Here is a 19,322-nt window from a genome sequence, read left to right on the forward strand (position 1 = left end):
CAGTGGAAATAATTTGGAATTCAAAAAAGTTATTGGTGATTGGGGTATATGCACCTAATGGAGCAAAAGAAAATTTTTTTGAAGAGTTGGGGAAGCAATTGGATGAGCTATCGTATGATCAAATAATACTAGCCGGAGACTTCAATGGAGTAACCAATGTAGAAGAAGATAAGAAAACTACAGTTGCACGAAAGAAAAGAGGACTATTGCCGAAATCTTTTTTTGCACTAATGGATCAGGAGACTTTGGAAGATGTATGGAGAAGACAAAACCCAAAAAGTAGACAATATACATTTTACTCTATGAAACACTCTACTTTATCGCGAATTGACATGATCTGGGCCTCCAAAGATTTAGCATTGTGGACTAAGGAGACGGAAATAATGCCTATGGTAGGCTCGGATCATAACCCTGTTATGTGGAGATTTGGGAAGAGAAGTAAGAGAAGAGGATGGAGAATAAATTAAGATTTGTTGCAGAAAGAAGAAAATGTTGAATTTCTGCGGAGAGAGACCAAATTTTTTATACAGCATAACATGAATAATGAAGTTCCAACTAACAGAGTATGGGACACTTATAAGGCGGTGGTTAGAGGCATACTAATGGAACTAAACGGAAGAGACAGGAAGAAAAAGGAGGAGAAGAGAATAGCTATTATGGAAAAAATAAAGGCCAAAGAGATGCAACTAAAGAAGAGACCAGGGAAAAAGAAGATTTATCAGGACATTAAAATTTTACAAGAGCAACTGACGGCAATGAATAACAAAGAATTGGAATGGAATTTAAAAAGACTGAATCAGAAGTCGTTTGAAGGTGCAAATAAACCTGGGAAGTATTTAGCGTGGCAATTGAAGAAAAAGAAAGAAAAGAGAGTTATAAATAAAATTTGTGAGGACAATGAGACATATACGGACCAAGCAGCCATTAGTAGGGCCTTTTTTAAATTCTATGCCAAGTTGTACCAAAAAACAGAAGTGGATAAGGATTCAATAGCGAGTTATTTGGAAAAGATGAAGCTTCCGGTAATTTCGGAAGAATGGAAACAAAAACTGAACAGGGAAGTTACGGATGAGGAAATAAAAGAGGCAATACAGTCAACAAAATTAGGAAAGGCACCTGGGCCAGATGGACTAACAGCTAAATTTTATAAAGTAATGGTCAATGAACCGATGCCCTGTTTGAAAGAAGTGATCAATGGAGTTATGCGAGACCGGAGAATGCCTGATACATGGAGTGAAGCCAATATATCATTGGTTCCTAAAGAGGGACAAGATCTGACCAATGTTAAAAATTATAGACCAATTTCTTTGCTGAATAATGACTATAAAATGTTTGCAAAGATCTTAGCAGAGAGATTAAAAGGTTGGATGTCAGAATTTATTAAGGAAGAACAGGCTGGTTTTTTGCCAAACAGACAAATAAAAGACAATTTAAGGACAGTTATAAACGCTATTGAATATTATGATAAGAGATGTGACCGTGAAGTGGGTTTCTTCTTCGTAGATGCTGAAAAGGCTTTTGACAATTTAAACTGGGACTTTATGTTTACCACCATGGAAAAGCTGCAAATGGGAGATAAGTTCATACGAGCAGTGAAAGAAATTTATAGTGGCCAAAGTGCAGCAATTGTTGTAAATGACGAAGTGACTAAAAAGTTAAGAATAGGCAAAGGCACAAGACAGGGTTGCCCGCTGTCACCATTGTTGTTTATTCTGATTTTGGAAATACTGATGACTCAAATAAGAGAAGATGATGCAATCCGAGGGATAAAAATAAAGGAGTTTTCCTACAAGGTCTGGGCATTTGCGGATGATGTTATGTTGATTGTGGAAGACCCAATCGAGAATATGCCAAAAGTAATAAGCAAAATAAGAGAATTTGGAGATTTGGCTGGATTTTATATAAATAAAAAGAAGTCAAAGATTCTGTGTAAGAATATGACTAAACAGAAACAACAGGAACTAATGGAAATAACGGACTGCGAAGTAACAAACAAGGTGAAATATTTGGGAATTGAACTGACTGCGAAAAATATAGACTTGTTTAAGAATAACTATGAGAAACTATGGATTCAAATAGAGCGTGATTTGATAAAATGGAACAAGCTGAGTTTGTCGTGGTTGGGGAGAATCGCAGCAATAAAGATGAATGTTTTGCCAAGGGTGATGTTCTTGTTGCAAACAATTCCAATTATCCAGGACTCCAAACAATTTGAAAAATGGCAAAAGAAAATATCGGACTTTGTGTGGGCAGGCAAGAAACCTCACGTGAAAATGAAAGTATTACAGGATGCTAAAGAAAGAGGTGGAATGCAGCTGCCCAATTTGAGATTATATCATGAAGCAATATGTTTGGCATGGATAAAAGTTTGGATGACATTGAAAAATCGCAAATTACTGGCCTTGGAAGGATATAAGAAAATATTCGGATGGCATGCATACCTTTGGTACGACAAAGTGAAAGCAGATTCTATGTTTTTGCACCATTATATTCGGAGTAGCCGTTTTGCAATTTGGAAGAAGTATAAAAATTACTTACAAGAGGGAATTCCTGCTTGGGTGGTTCCATATGAGGTAATAGATCCGAGAACTGTTGATAGTGAGCAGCAGTGTTTAACGTATAAGGAGACAACTAGAATTGAACATTCAAAATTGAGATTAAAAACAGAGGAGGAGTTGTCTCCAAATTACAGTTGGTTCCAATATAGACAGATCAGAGACCTCTATCATGCGGACTGTTCGAGAGGGAGAATAAGATTGGAGAACTCTGAATTGGAAAATGTAATTTTACAAGAGGACAAAAAGGAAATTTCAAGGATATATAAAATTCTTTTAAAATGGTTTACAGAAGATGAGACAGTAAAAGTTCAGATGATAAAATGGGCTGTAAATTTTCATAAAGAGATAACAATGGAGGCGTGGGAATACCTGTGGAAAACAACATTGAAGATGACGACGTGCATAAATATCAAGGAGAATGTCTACAAAATGATTTATAGGATGTATCTGACACCAAAGAAAATTGCGCTGGGAAATAGTAATATGTCGAATAAATGCTGGAAATGTAAAAAACATGAAGGATCGTTGTATCATATGTGGTGGACATGTGAGGTAGCAAAGCAGTACTGGGGAGAAATAATAGAAGCAATTAATGAGATTTTACAAATCCAAGTGAATAAAAACCCAGAATTGCTGCTACTGAACTTGGGAATGGAAGACTTTCCAGCACAACATAGAACATTGCTATTTTATATGACTACAGCGGCAAAGCTTTTGTATGCGCAAAAATGGAAAGTGCAAGAGATACCGACTATAGAAGATTGGATATATAAATTGCTGTACATGGCTGAGATGGACAAAATGACAAGGAAACTTAAAGAACTTGATCCAGGACAATTTAATGCAGACTGAGAGAAACTGAAACAATATTTAGAAAAAAAATGGGATGTGAAAGGAGAACTGTGGCAGTTCGAGAATTATTGAAATTTAACAAAAGAAGAGAGAAGTGACTTTACCGGGAAAGGGGAAATTTAATTATTAAAATCTAAGCTATTATTAGGGTTAAGATAAATTCAAAAACTATATAGTATGGATGTTTTATTATGAATATATATAAGATTAAGCTAGTTATATATTATTTACAATATATATTTTACGTAAGAAATATATAATGAGTATATAATGGATATTTTAGCATAACATTTACTTTATTGATTTAAAACCAGTTTAGATTAAGAAACGTTAAAAGATGAGTGTGTAATAGAATATTAGAATCTAAGATAGTATCAGAATTAAGATTATTTTGAAAAGTAAAGAGTTTAATTAATAGAAAGTAAAATGGACACAATGTTATATTATTAACAATAGGATGACTGATATATAATACTATGTTAGCATCTAGAACATATGGTTTTGTTAATGAATATGTAATGGATATTTTTATCATTTTTATCATAAAGATATATTTAGTAGAGATTTAATAAGCTTAGAGAAAAGAGTACTAAGTGTGTGTTACAATAGAATATATGAAATATTAAGTAATTAAGTAATAAGATAGACAAAGGGTTGGAAAACTGTTGGAAGTCAAGTAAAAGGGGGGAGGAAAGGGAGGGGGTTAGAAGTAGATTTATAAGGGGGAAGTATATGTATTGAATGATGATATAATCTAATCCAATAAAAATTTTATTTAAAAAAGAGGTACAGGATTCTTAGCACCTTCCCTTCAGAAGCAGAAGGCTCACCCCTTTGCGGGATAAGATGGCATCCTGCCGAGGCCCACAGCATGAGAGCTGCCAGGTTACAACTCCACAGCTAGACTTCCAACGTGCCATGACGTTTCCCCCATCTCAAAAGGAGACCTTTTCTTTTCAGTTCATGATGGAGGTTTATTTTAGGGGGGCAGGGTTCGAATGCTGACCAAAACCAGACCAGGAGGCTCTCCGCTCCCTGCACAACTGGCCCTCGGGGAATGCTGGGAAATCAGCCACTCACACGTGAGCAAAACTGTCCTGGGTCCTCTTCTCTCCTTCCATGCATACAGTCGTGAGATTCACCTTGAGCGGTGGAAATCCCACGATCAGATTGGCCAAAGGGTCACCTCAGTAGGTCTAAAGGCTCCCTCCTGCCGGTTCTAACTTACCAGCCTGCCCCTCAGAGTCAGTGACACATGGCACCACTGGTACCATGGGACTGCGAATGGGCTCTGCGCGGCAACTGGATGTCCGGACACCAGCTCCACTTAGATGTGCAGATAGCCTGGAAGGGGACAGAAAGTGCCAAAAGGGAAGGAACCAGGGCAGGTTCCTTCCATGCAGTAGACCAGGGGAAGCCGCTAAACTGAGGCACAGGGAACCCTAAGCCCTGGGGACGTGGGTCATTTGATCAGAGATCTAGGGTTGCCAGCTCCAAGCTGAGAAATTCCTGGAGATTTGGGGAGGAAAAGGACCTCAGCATGGTATGATTCTATAGAATCCACTCTCCAAAGCAGCCATTTTCTCCAGGAGAACTGATCTCTGTGGCCTGGAGATCAGTTGTGATTCCAGGAGATCTCCTGGAAATTCTCTCTGAAATTTGCAAGAGTTGCAAAAACAATTTGTCAGGCAAAATTGGACCAGGGTTTTGTTAAAGACCATCAGACGAGCCCTGAACATCCAAGCCCAGAATTCTGTTTCCTACAGTGGCTTGCAAGATGCCCTGGAAGCCCCCAGCAGTGGCACGGAGGACCCCAGCCATTAGGATCCAGAGTTATACTACTCCTGAGCATAGAAGTTCCACTCCGCTTCCTAGTACACGGTTATCCACCTTATCCTTATTAGTCCTTATTAGTCTCACAACAACCCTGTGAGGTAGGCTCAGCAGAGAAAGTTGGACGGGCCCATGGTCACCCATTGGCTCTCATGGCAGAAAGGGGATAGGAACCCAGGTTTATATCAACAACATTTGATTTATATACCGCCCTTCAGGACAACTTAACACACACTCAGAGCAGTTTACAAAGTATGTCATTATTATCCCCACAACAACAAACACCCTGTGAGGTGGGTGAGGCTGAGAGAGATCTGAGAGAGCTGTGACTGATCCAAGGTCACCTAGCTGGCTTCAAGTGGAGGAGTGGGGAATCAAACCCAGCTCTCCAGATTAGAGTCCTGCTGCTCTTAACCACTACACCAAACTGGCTTTCACAGGAGCTCCCTTTGTGTGATTACATTTGCAAATGAGTCCAAAGGCCCCCAGGGAGTTGGGAGGGCAGAGCTCCAGTTCAGCTGTTCTTGCTGCTGAGAACTCTCAGCGATGGTCACCTTAGAGAAAATACTTTAGGCTCCGGTGACTCCCCAATTTGCGTTTTTTAAAGGTGTCAGAAAGTGTCAAGATCTGCATTTCAATGAATGGAGGAGGGCAGTGGGGGAAACTGGGAATATGGCCGTTGTAAACAGCCTGGGATACTTTGAGCAGCTGAGGAGGAACTGATATCAAAAAAAGTGGGAGCAAATTGAAGTGGGACTGTGCGAGCGAGTGCATGGAAAGTTGGAGGGGATAAGTGAAATGAGAGCACCCCTAGGTACTTGGTAAATTGTATTTTCACACTCAGTGAGTAAAGAAGTGTTTCCTTTTGCCTGTCCTGAATCTACCACTCATCGGCATCATTGGATGCCTCCAAGTTCTGGTAGTATAGGAGAGGGAGAAGACATTTATAAACTATGCATGTCCGGGAGAACTCAGGTAGAGAGAACTTTCCTTCTATCAGCTTTCTCTACAACATGCATAGTTTATAAATGCCTGCTCCTAAACTGGAAAAGTCCCCGACTCTTCAGCCTTCTTCCATTATCTTGGTTGTCCTCTTCTCTGCTTTCTCCAGCTCAGCAATGGCCTTACAGCAAGCAGAACCGTATTACCCTAAACCCAGGGCTTTTTTTCTCTGGGAAAAGGGGGCAGGGTGGAACTCGGTGGGTTGCCTGCACAGGACCACACAATGACGTCACTTTGGGTCATCTGGAACAAAGGGGGGAGTTTTTTAAAGTTTAAATCGCCCTCAGCGAAAATGGTCACTTGGCTGGTGGCCCCATGCCCTGATCTCCAGACAGAGGGGAGTTTAGACTGCCCTCCGCGCCACTCCAGCGGCGCAGAAGGCAATCTAATTTCCCTCTGCCTGGAGATCAGGGGGCGGGGCCACCAGCCATGTGACCATTTCCAAGCGGTGCCGGAACTCCGTTCCGCCGTGCTCCAGCTGAAAAAAAGCCCTGCCCAAACCTATATAAGGACGCTACAATACTGTCCATTTTATTTCCAATTCCTTCCCTAGTAATCCCCAGCGTCGAATTTGCCTTTCTCTCTCTCTCTTTTTTTTTATACAAAATTTTTATTGGTGAGTTCATAATTCAAAATAAATACAAACACTACCCCATTATATATAGTTTATTCCAACCCCCCTTCCCCCCTCCTTATAGACTTCCAACAGCTTTCCAACCCTTAACCTTATTACTTAAGTTGTTTTCCCTTATATTCTTCTACAACACATATATCTATATAATATCTCTTACTCTAAGCATAGTCAAATTCTTTTATATATACTATATTAAGTCCACTAATATGTATATTCTGCACAAAATCTTCTTAAACATAATACTCGCTTAGATTATAATAGTTAACTTTCCCCATTAATGGCAAAGTCACTTCTCTCTTCCATTTACAACATCACAAATTAATAGTTCTCAAACTGCCACAGTAAATTTGCCTTATTTTCTCCTCTCTCCTGCTGCTGATGTTCATGTGTGAAAGGCAGTTTTCAAATGGTCTTGAATGGGCCTGAGTCAGGTTTTTAAACTGGGGGTTGATGATTGAGGAAAATGGGCCTAAGGAGCATTTCAGGCAGACGGGCTCCTGCTGGAGGAAGGGGAGGGGGCTGAAGGTCAGGCGACCCTCACCCACACTCAAGGCGGGATTGTAGTCATGCTGGAGCAGCAAGAAGGGAGAAGATCCTCCCTGCTCCGTCCTGTTAGGTGAAGAAGTTCTGTGGGAGACACTTCGAGCAGGAGTGGCCACACCAAAAGTCCACACCGCAGGGGTGCAAGCCGACAAATGGATTCTGCAATCTGCGGCAAGCACCACATTAATGCACATGTGTATCTCAGACCACAAACCGGCAGCTCATCTTGCAATCCCATAACCTGTGGGGGACGTGCTGCCCCAAGCCCTCCTGGGCAGCCAGGTCTAGTTCCTCAGCAATTTGGTTCCAGCTCTCAGCTTTTTAAAAACAAAACAAAAAGAGCTTTCACTTCTGTAACAAACCAACCTTTGATTCTCCCCCCCCCCCGCCCCCTTTTCTGGAATCAGTGTGCAAACTAAGCAGCTGCACGGGAGGCCCGATCGAAGGACTTCAGCGGCTGCCAGCAGTTCCTTAAACCTGCCCTGCTGCAGCTCCGGGGCCAGCCCAGACAGGGCAGCAGGTCCCTCCGCATGGCAATGCCCTTCCCCTCCCCTCTGTTTCCTCCCAGGACTTCTTACCTGTCTGGGTGAGCAGGAGTGTAGGCGTGGCATATTCGTTCTCCCTGCTGAGGTGGTACAAAACTCCACAGAGTTCCTCTTGGCAGGAGCTCACCAGGAACAGCCAGAGAGTGATGGTGCATCTGGAGCCCAAAATGACACGCTTGGCACCAAGCCGTAGGGAAGCCTCTCCCCTGAGCCGTAAAGGCATGCTCGTTCTTTTGCTCTTGTGAAATGGGCTAACTGGGACCCTGAACAGTTGTGACGGGATCCCTGGGAACAATTTGAATACTCAGTAGAATTCTCTAGCCTTTGACTATGGCAGGTGCTGCACGCTGACACTTAGGCACTGACGCACTGATAATGTCACTGCATATGGGTTTGGGTGACTGGTTTTGTCAGTCCCTGTTCAGCGCAAGGGTGAAGTTGTTTCATGGTGCCTAGCATCCCCTAGCATCCCCTAATTACTTTCCTCTTTGCCTCCCCAAAGGCTCTGTCAATTATTAGCAAACCCTCTGAGGAGCTATCTTTGCCGGCTCTGTAGAGGGAGGTGAAATTCAAACTATGCTTCCCGGCTAACATGGCATCTCCCTTCACTTGAGCGTCCTCGTGTAATTCATCTCATGTGGTTTAGCTCTCAGTTTATAATTTTTTACAGCTGTCTGTTTTATCTGTGTTTTAGACCCTTTAGACACCCTTTCCTTGAAAGAAAATTGGGTTGCATATATTTGAAATGAATGATTTAAATAAATTCTGCTGGCTGCTGTTTTACACCAAGGTTTCAGGTGTGATTGTTTGCTGTTAATTTTGCTTTTAATGCAGTGCCACCTTCAACATTATTTTCCAACAGGAGCCTGCTTGCGGGGAGGGTGCGATACAATTATTAATATTAATATTGATATTGATGATATTAATATTAATATTAATGTCGACGCCAACACCTACATCAACATCAATGCTGACATGGACATGGACGTGGACGTGGACATGGACGTCGATAAGGAGAATAATAATAAAGAAAAAAACTTTGTGCGTGATTAAAATGGGTAGTCTCATAAAGCTCTGACTGGCCCAATCTCCTTGGCACTTGGAAGATAAGCAGAGTCGGCCTTGGACAGGAGAGTCACTACACAGAGGCAAGCAACAGCAAACCACCACTGAAGTCTCTTGTCTTGAAAACCCCACAAGGGGTTGCCATAAGTCAGCTGTGACTTGATGGCACTTGAAACACAAATCATAAGGAAATTTGCAGTTGTGGTGTCAGAAGCAACTGCAAGCTGCAGAGAAAGGCGTGAGAACACTGAAGACTGGAAAGAGTCAATGGACTGCCTATTGAGGGACAAGGCCTTGTTAGACTCCCCCCCTCAGACATGTGGTGGATTGTCAGCCCCCAGACTCTTTACCTGGGCAAAGTGATGTGTCCCTGCCTCCTTTTCTCCAGGACTTTGTCCTTGAGAGGTTCCAGCTGTTTCAGAACCCCAAATTTCTCTCCACTGGAGGCATAAACAAAGGCCAACAAAGGCTCAGCATCTGCAGAAGCGGGGAGAAAACTGTCTTCAGAATCACACCCAAATCCCAGTTCTGCCAAGAGAACTCAACATTGGGTGTGCCGGGTGGCGATCCAAGAGGCACCAGCTTCAATCTAAGGCCGTCTCTTAAAAAGTGCAGCTGAGCTTCTTGCTGCCTTATATACAGAGGAAAGATTCGAGAAGAGAAACACCCATTCAGGTCAATGTCAGTTTCACATTTGCAAAGACCGAGTCTTAAAGGGCTCACAGAAAGGAGAGGAAGATCCCATCTCTGCTTCCATCCCTAAAATGCAACGCCCAGCCTCAGCTTGCCTCGGGGCAGTGCAGAGGAGCCTGAGGGAGCTTAACCCTTCAATTGCCACTCAGTTTCGCTCTTCCAACCAGGCTAACCTGCTTTGTAAATCTCTCTTTTCCTTTAAAATGCTCATAGCAGAGAGGGGTGAGCCCATTCCAAACAGAGAAGCCAACTGGGGGTTCAAAGGTTAAGCCCCCTCTCCCTTCCCTCCGTGGCCCTGCGGCAAACTGGAGCTGCACGAGTCTGCACTTTGCATTGTAGTGACTGGAGAAGAAGCCGGAGCTTCTTCTCAGCTGTCTGGGCGCGTAGGGAAGCCTCCTACATGTAAACCAGTTTGGTGTCGTGGTTAAGAGCAGCAGGACTCTAAGCTGGAGAGCCGGGTTTGATTCCCCACTCCTCAGCTTGAAGAGAGCTTTGTAACCTTGGGTCAGTCACAGCTTCTTGGAGCTCTAATAATAATAATAAAATGTGATTTATATACCACCCTTCAAGATGACTTAACACCCACTCAGAGCGGTTTACAAAGTGTGTCATTATTATCCCCACAACAACAAACATCCTGTGAGGGGGTGAGGCTGAGAGAGCTCTGAGAGAGCTGTGACTGACCCAAGGCCACCCAGCTGCCTTCAAGCGGAGGAGCGGGAAATCAAACCCTGTTCTCCAGATTAGAGTCCCACTCTCTTAACCACGACACCAAACTGGCTGTCTCAGCGCCACTCAACTCACAGGGTGATTGTCGTGGGGATAATAATAACACATTTTGTAAAACTCTCTGAGCGAGTGTTAAGTTGCCGGATGTTGTCATTGTTGTTAAGCCCTAGCCCCTTCCAAGCCCCAGCCCTCTCACCTAGCGGGGCTCTGCACTTCAGGCCCCTTACTCGCCACACGTCCCAGAGGATCTGCTGGTCCCAGTGGAGGCACCGAGGGTGAGCTTTGAAGGGCCTCCTGAGCAGGGACGCACGCTGCAGAGGGCGAGAGGTTCTGGCAGCCCCTTCCTTGTACGGCACGCTCGGCTGTGACACTCCTCCCCTTGCCCTCCGGTCGTCGCTGATCCAGGCTCTCAGCTCCAGGTCCCGGATGGCAATGGCATGCTTGATAATGTCGTCCTGTCTGTCTGTAGAGCAGCCGGTCCGGCAAGTCCAGCTTGACCTCCTTCGTTTGGGCCCTGGCTCTGAGACTGCGTGCCCACCGCCTCTTGAACACAGGTACGTGCAGCCTCGCAGCGGAAGAAGCCAAGACCTGGACGTGCGCCACCTGCTTCCCCTTGCATCGATAGAAGACACGGAGGAGGTAGCCCTGCTGCTCCAAAGTCTCTGGGGGGTTGAGGAAGCGGATGACTGGGCTGCCCCCCTCTTCTCTGTCCTGAGCCAGAAGGAGCTGGGGAAGAGGTGAGAATGCTTGTTAGGACCCCCGCTGGGCTCAGATCAACAGGCCAAGAGACTCTCATCCCCCTTGTGCACCAGAAGCACGGGGATGGAAGAGAGTTACGCGGACAGAACGGCAGGCCTGGATGGAGAGATCCAGATTTAAATCCTCCTTCGATCACAATCTCCATTTAGTGGCCTCTGGCAAGCCACTTCCTCCCAGATGGACCTTCCTTCTAGGACTGTTGTGAGGACAAATGAGTGGGAAAGGAAGGACAGGAGCATCTCTTTGCTGGCTGAACGAGCTCCGGGCTGGGTTTCTCTTTCTCCTCTGGCGCAGGGTTTCCCCTTAGGCACAAGGGCTTGGTGCAGGCGGAAGGGCGAGAGCCAAGCGCTCTCAGAGCCAGACTACAAGTGACGCCTTACACAGGTTGGACACTTGTCAGCTTCCCTCAAGTTTTGATGGGAAATGTAGGCGCCCTGGTTTTACAGCTTGGCTCTCCATTACAGCTGCAAGACCAGGATGCCTACATTTCCCCTCAAAACTTGAGGGAAGCTGACAAGTGTCCAACCTGTGTCAGGCGTCACTTGGAGTTTGGCTCTCAGTCCGGGGCCTCTGGCCTGCAGTGAGCCTGCCCCCTAGATCTTGGATTAGCCCCAGCGATAAGAGGTCAACGGTATCTGTTTTGTGTGTCTGTCAAATGCTTCACTAACGAGTTAGGGACCATAGACTTCACCACCGTGTTGCCTCAAATCCTATCAGTTGCTTTAAGTGTATGCTCCTAGGTGCTACCTGTGCTTCAAGTATGATCCTACTGGGTACTTCTACGTTTTGTAATTTCAGCCCTAGAATTGCTTATGTTCTGTTTCAGAATTTCTTCTACTCTGTGTTGGATTCCTGCTAATGCTCGGTCTTTGTAAACTTATGTTTATTCACCCTATGGCATGGTTTATGGAAATGTAATCTGCCTGGAGTCTCAGTGAGAAAGGCAACCTATAAAAGACATAAGCAGGGGTCATTTCATAGAAAAAGAGCTGGAGGAACTCATTAGCATCACCCATTAGCATATGCCACACCCCTTGACATCATTGGAAGCGTGTCATTAACACATCTCATCTCATAAGTCATAAAATGTGATTTATATACCACCCTTCAAGATGACTTAACACCCACTCAGAGCGGTTTACAAAGTGTGTCATTATTATCCCCACAACAACAAACATCCTGTGAGGGGGTGAGGCTGAGAGAGCTCTGAGAGAGCTGTGACTGACCCAAGGCCACCCAGCTGGCTTCAAGCGGAGGAGCGGGAAATCAAACCCTGTTCTCCAGATTAGAGTCCCACTCTCTTAACCACGACACCAAACTGGCTGTCTCAGCGCCACTCAACTCACAGGGTGATTGTCGTGGGGATAATAATAACACATTTTGTAAAACTCTCTGAGCGAGTGTTAAGTTGCCGGATGTTGTCATTGTTGTTAAGCCCTAGCCCCTTCCAAGCCCCAGCCCTCTCACCTAGCGGGGCTCTGCACTTCAGGCCCCTTACTCGCCACACGTCCCAGAGGATCTGCTGGTCCCAGTGGAGGCACCGAGGGTGAGCTTTGAAGGGCCTCCTGAGCAGGGACGCACGCTGCAGAGGGCGAGAGGTTCTGGCAGCCCCTTCCTCGTACGGCACGCTCGGCTGTGACACTCCTCCCTTTGCCCTCCGGTCGTCGCTGATCCAGGCTCTCAGCTCCAGGTCCCGGATGGCAATGGCATGCTTGATAATGTCGTCCTGTCTGTCTGTAGAGCAGCCGGTCCGGCAAGTCCAGCTTGACCTCCTTCGGTTGGGCCCTGGCTCTGAGACTGCGTGCCCACCGCCTCTTGAACACAGGTACGTGCAGCCTCGCAGCGGAAGAAGCCAAGACCTGGACGTGCGCCACCTGCTTCCCCTTGCATCGATAGAAGACACGGAGGAGGTAGCCCTGCTGCTCCAAAGTCTCTGGGGGGTTGAGGAAGCGGATGACTGGGCTGCCCCCCTCTTCTCTGTCCTGAGCCAGAAGCAGCTGGGGAAGAGGTGAGAATGCTTGTTAGGACCCCCGCTGGGCTCAGATCAACAGGCCAAGAGACTCTCATCCCCCTTGTGCACCAGAAGCACGGGGATGGAAGAGAGTTACGCGGACAGAACGGCAGGCCTGGATGGAGAGATCCAGATTTAAATCCTCCTTCGATCACAATCTCCATTTAGTGGCCTCTGGCAAGCCACTTCCTCCCAGATGGACCTTCCTTCTAGGACTGTTGTGAGGACAAATGAGTGGGAAAGGAAGGACAGGAGCATCTCTTTGCTGGCTGAAGGAGCTCCGGGCTGGGTTTCTCTTTCTCCTCTGGCGCAGGGTTTCCCCTTAGGCACAAGGGCTTGGTGCAGGCGGAAGGGCGAGAGCCAAGCGCTCTCAGAGCCAGACTACAAGTGACGCCTTACACAGGTTGGACACTTGTCAGCTTCCCTCAAGTTTTGATGGGAAATGTAGGCGCCCTGGTTTTACAGCTTGGCTCTCCATTACAGCTGCAAGACCAGGATGCCTACATTTCCCCTCAAAACTTGAGGGAAGCTGACAAGTGTCCAACCTGTGTCAGGCGTCACTTGTAGTTTGGCTCTCAGTCCGGGGCCTCTGGCCTGCAGTGAGCCTGCCCCCTAGATCTTGGATTAGCCCCAGCGATAAGAGGTCAACGGTATCTGTTTTGTGTGTCTGTCAAATGCTTCACTAACGAGTTAGGGACCATAGACTTCACCACCGTGTTGCCTCAAATCCTATCAGTTGCTTTAAGTGTATGCTCCTAGGTGCTACCTGTGCTTCAAGTATGATCCTACTGGGTACTTCTATGTTGTCTATTGTCAGCCCTAGAATTGCTTATGTTCTGTTTCAGAATTTCTTCTACTCTGTGTTGGATTCCTGCTAATGCTCGGTCTTTGTAAACTTATGTTTATTCACCCTATGGCATGGTTTATGGAAATGTAATCTGCCTGGAGTCTCAGTGAGAAAGGCAACCTATAAAAGACATAAGCAGGGGTCACTTCATAGAAAAAGAGCTGGAGGAACTCATTAGCATCACCCATTAGCATATGCCACACCCCTTGACATCATTGGAAGCGTGTCATTAACACATCTCATCTCATAAATCATAAAATGTGATTTATATACCACCCTTCAAGATGACTTAACACCCACTCAGAGCGGTTTACAAAGTGTGTCATTATTATCCCCACAACAACAAACATCCTGTGAGGGGGTGAGGCTGAGAGAGCTCTGAGAGAGCTGTGACTGACCCAAGGCCACCCAGCTGGCTTCAAGCGGAGGAGCGGGAAATCAAACCCTGTTCTCCAGATTAGAGTCCCACTCTCTTAACCACGACACCAAACTGGCTGTCTCAGCGCCACTCAACTCACAGGGTGATTGTCGTGGGGATAATAATAACACATTTTGTAAAACTCTCTGAGCGAGTGTTAAGTTGCCGGATGTTGTCATTGTTGTTAAGCCCTAGCCCCTTCCAAGCCCCAGCCCTCTCACCTAGCGGGGCTCTGCACTTCAGGCCCCTTACTCGCCACAGGTCCCAGAGGATCTGCTGGTCCCAGTGGAGGCACCGAGGGTGAGCTTTGAAGGGCCTCCTGAGCAGGGACGCACGCTGCAGAGGGCGAGAGGTTCTGGCAGCCCCTTCCTCGTACGGCACGCTCGGCTGTGACACTCCTCCCCTTGCCCTCCGGTCGTCGCTGATCCAGGCTCTCAGCTCCAGGTCCCGGATGGCAATGGCATGCTTGATAATGTCGTCCTGTCCGTCTGTAGAGCAGCCGGTCCGGCAAGTCCAGCTTGACCTCCTTCGTTTGGGCCCTGGCTCTGAGACTGCGTGCCCACCGCCTCTTGAACACAGGTACGTGCAGCCTCGCAGCGGAAGAAGCCAAGACCTGGACGTGCGCCACCTGCTTCCCCTTGCATCGATAGAAGACACGGAGGAGGTAGCCCTGCTGCTTCAAAGTCTCTGGGGGGTTGAGGAAGCGGATGACTGGGCTGCCCCCCTCTTCTCTGTCCTGAGCCAGAAGCAGCTGGGGAAGAGGTGAGAATGCTTGTTAGGACCCCCGCTGGGCTCAGATCAACAGGCCAAGAGACTCTCATCCCCCTTGTGCACCAGAAGCACGGGGATGGAAGAGAGTTACGCGGACAGAACGGCAGGCCTGGATGGAGAGATCCAGATTTAAATCCTCCTTCGATCACAATCTCCATTTAGTGGCCTCTGGCAAGCCACTTCCTCCCAGATGGACCTTCCTTCTAGGACTGTTGTGAGGACAAATGAGTGGGAAAGGAAGGACAGGAGCATCTCTTTGCTGGCTGAAGGAGCTCCGGGCTGGGTTTCTCTTTCTCCTCTGGCGCAGGGTTTCCCCTTAGGCACAAGGGCTTGGTGCAGGCGGAAGGGCGAGAGCCAAGCGCTCTCAGAGCCAGACTACAAGTGACGCCTTACACAGGTTGGACACTTGTCAGCTTCCCTCAAGTTTTGATGGGAAATGTAGGCGCCCTGGTTTTACAGCTTGGCTCTCCATTACAGCTGCAAGACCAGGATGCCTACATTTCCCCTCAAAACTTGAGGGAAGCTGACAAGTGTCCAACCTGTGTCAGGCGTCACTTGTAGTTTGGCTCTCAGTCCGGGGCCTCTGGCCTGCAGTGAGCCTGCCCCCTAGATCTTGGATTAGCCCCAGCGATAAGAGGTCAACGGTATCTGTTTTGTGTGTCTGTCAAATGCTTCACTAACGAGTTAGGGACCATAGACTTCACCACCGTGTTGCCTCAAATCCTATCAGTTGCTTTAAGTGTATGCTCCTAGGTGCTACCTGTGCTTCAAGTATGATCCTACTGGGTACTTCTATGTTGTCTATTGTCAGCCCTAGAATTGCTTATGTTCTGTTTCAGAATTTCTTCTACTCTGTGTTGGATTCCTGCTAATGCTCGGTCTTTGTAAACTTATGTTTATTCACCCTATGGCATGGTTTATGGAAATGTAATCTGCCTGGAGTCTCAGTGAGAAAGGCAACCTATAAAAGACATAAGCAGGGGTCACTTCATAGAAAAAGAGCTGGAGGAACTCATTAGCATCACCCATTAGCATATGCCACACCCCTTGACATCATTGGAAGCGTGTCATTAACACATCTCATCTCATAAATCATAAAATGTGATTTATATACCACCCTTCAAGATGACTTAACACCCACTCAGAGCGGTTTACAAAGTGTGTCATTATTATCCCCACAACAACAAACATCCTGTGAGGGGGTGAGGCTGAGAGAGCTCTGAGAGAGCTGTGACTGACCCAAGGCCACCCAGCTGGCTTCAAGCGGAGGAGCGGGAAATCAAACCCTGTTCTCCAGATTAGAGTCCCACTCTCTTAACCACGACACCAAACTGGCTGTCTCAGCGCCACTCAACTCACAGGGTGATTGTCGTGGGGATAATAATAACACATTTTGTAAAACTCTCTGAGCGAGTGTTAAGTTGCCGGATGTTGTCATTGTTGTTAAGCCCTAGCCCCTTCCAAGCCCCAGCCCTCTCACCTAGCGGGGCTCTGCACTTCAGGCCCCTTACTCGCCACAGGTCCCAGAGGATCTGCTGGTCCCAGTGGAGGCACCGAGGGTGAGCTTTGAAGGGCCTCCTGAGCAGGGACGCACGCTGCAGAGGGCGAGAGGTTCTGGCAGCCCCTTCCTCGTACGGCACGCTCGGCTGTGACACTCCTCCCCTTGCCCTCCGGTCGTCGCTGATCCAGGCTCTCAGCTCCAGGTCCCGGATGGCAATGGCATGCTTGATAATGTCGTCCTGTCCGTCTGTAGAGCAGCCGGTCCGGCAAGTCCAGCTTGACCTCCTTCGTTTGGGCCCTGGCTCTGAGACTGCGTGCCCACCGCCTCTTGAACACAGGTACGTGCAGCCTCGCAGCGGAAGAAGCCAAGACCTGGACGTGCGCCACCTGCTTCCCCTTGCATCGATAGAAGACACGGAGGAGGTAGCCCTGCTGCTCCAAAGTCTCTGGGGGGTTGAGGAAGCGGATGACTGGGCTGCCCCCCTCTTCTCTGTCCTGAGCCAGAAGCAGCTGGGGAAGAGGTGAGAATGCTTGTTAGGACCCCCGCTGGGCTCAGATCAACAGGCCAAGAGACTCTCATCCCCCTTGTGCACCAGAAGCACGGGGATGGAAGAGAGTTACGCGGACAGAACGGCAGGCCTGGATGGAGAGATCCAGATTTAAATCCTCCTTCGATCACAATCTCCATTTAGTGGCCTCTGGCAAGCCACTTCCTCCCAGATGGACCTTCCTTCTAGGACTGTTGTGAGGACAAATGAGTGGGAAAGGAAGGACAGGAGCATCTCTTTGCTGGCTGAACGAGCTCCGGGCTGGGTTTCTCTTTCTCCTCTGGCGCAGGGTTTCCCCTTAGGCACAAGGGCTTGGTGCAGGCGGAAGGGCGAGAGCCAAGCGCTCTCAGAGCCAGACTACAAGTGACGCCTTACACAGGTTGGACACTTGTCAGCTTCCCTCAAGTTTTGATGGGAAATGTAGGCGCCCTGGTTTTACAGCTTGGCTCTCCATTACAGCTGCAAGTCCAGGATGCCTACATTTCCCCTCAAAACTTGAGGGAAGCTGACAAGTGTCCAACCTGTGTCAGGCGTCACTTGTAGTTTGGCTCTCAGTCCGGGGCCTCTGGCCTGCAGTGAGCCTGCCCCCTAGATCTTGGATTAGCCCCAGCGATAAGAGGTCAACGGTATCTGTTTTGTGTGTCTGTCAAATGCTTCACTAACGAGTTAGGGACCATAGACTTCACCACCGTGTTGCCTCAAATCCTATCAGTTGCTTTAAGTGTATGCTCCTAGGTGCTACCTGTGCTTCAAGTATGATCCTACTGGGTACTTCTACGGTGTCTATTGTCAGCCCTAGAATTGCTTATGTTCTGTTTCAGAATTTCTTCTACTCTGTGTTGGATTCCTGCTAATGCTCGGTCTTTGTAAACTTATGTTTATTCACCCTATGGCATGGTTTATGGAAATGTAATCTGCCTGGAGTCTCAGTGAGAAAGGCAACCTATAAAAGACATAAGCAGGGGTCACTTCATAGAAAAAGAGCTGGAGGAACTCATTAGCATCACCCATTAGCATATGCCACACCCCTTGACATCATTGGAAGCGTGTCATTAACACATCTCATCTCATAAGTCATAAAATGTGATTTATATACCACCCTTCAAGATGACTTAACACCCACTCAGAGCAGTTTACAAAGTGTGTCATTATTATCCCCACAACAACAAACATCCTGTGAGGGGGTGAGGCTGAGAGAGCTCTGAGAGAGCTGTGACTGACCCAAGGCCACCCAGCTGGCTTCAAGCGGAGGAGCGGGAAATCAAACCCTGTTCTCCAGACTAGAGTCCCACTCTCTTAACCACGACACCAAACTGGCTGTCTCAGCGCCACTCAACGCACAGGCTGATTGTCGTGGGGATAATAATAACACATTTTGTAAAACTCTCTGAGCGAGTGTTAAGTTGCCGGATGTTGTCATTGTTGTTAAGCCCTAGCCCCTTCCAAGCCCCAGCCCTCTCACCTAGCGGGGCTCTGCACTTCAGGCCCCTTACTCGCCACACGTCCCAGAGGATCTGCTGGTCCCAGTGGAGGCACCGAGGGTGAGCTTTGAAGGGCCTCCTGAGCAGGGACGCACGCTGCAGAGGGCGAGAGGTTCTGGCAGCCCCTTCCTCGTACGGCACGCTCGGCTGTGACACTCCTCCCCTTGCCCTCCGGTCGTCGCTGATCCAGGCTCTCAGCTCCAGGTCCCGGATGGCAATGGCATGCTTGATAATGTCGTCCTGTCCGTCTGTAGAGCAGCCGGTCCGGCAAGTCCAGCTTGACCTCCTTCGTTTGGGCCCTGGCTCTGAGACTGCGTGCCCACCGCCTCTTGAACACAGGTACGTGCAGCCTCGCAGCGGAAGAAGCCAAGACCTGGACGTGCGCCACCTGCTTCCCCTTGCATCGATAGAAGACACGGAGGAGGTAGCCCTGCTGCTCCAAAGTCTCTGGGGGGTTGAGGAAGCGGATGACTGGGCTGCCCCCCTCTTCTCTGTCCTGAGCCAGAAGCAGCTGGGGAAGAGGTGAGAATGCT

The sequence above is a fragment of the Eublepharis macularius genome, chromosome 3 (assembly GCF_028583425.1).
Source record: "Eublepharis macularius isolate TG4126 chromosome 3, MPM_Emac_v1.0, whole genome shotgun sequence".
In the NCBI taxonomy this organism is placed as follows: domain Eukaryota; kingdom Metazoa; phylum Chordata; class Lepidosauria; order Squamata; family Eublepharidae; genus Eublepharis; species Eublepharis macularius.